Source organism: Arachis ipaensis, chromosome B05 (assembly GCF_000816755.2).
Source record: "Arachis ipaensis cultivar K30076 chromosome B05, Araip1.1, whole genome shotgun sequence".
NCBI lineage: Eukaryota > Viridiplantae > Streptophyta > Magnoliopsida > Fabales > Fabaceae > Arachis > Arachis ipaensis.
In genome coordinates, this window is record NC_029789.2 from 4483334 (window position 1) to 4483674 (window position 341).

Consider the following 341-nt stretch of genomic DNA (forward strand, 5'->3'; position numbering starts at 1 on the left):
TTTATATATATCATCTTATAAAATTTAAAATAAAATTAAAATTAAAACTAACTTTAAAAATGCTCTTATATTCCTTCAACATCTATTGCATTAGCATAATGAACCTTTATTCTCGAACCTCTTAACGATTTTTTCTGTGTATATATTCTAGAACCTCAACAAGTCGAAGCTGGATCCGTCACAGCAGTTAACGTCAAAATGAGAATTATTATTTTCCACTCTGATGTGGAAAAATAAATTAGGGTTGTAGAATTTTATTTGTTCTGCCACGTCAATATGAAATACTACACCCAGTCAAAGTAATAATCGTGTTCAATTTTGATTCTAATAATGATTATTAC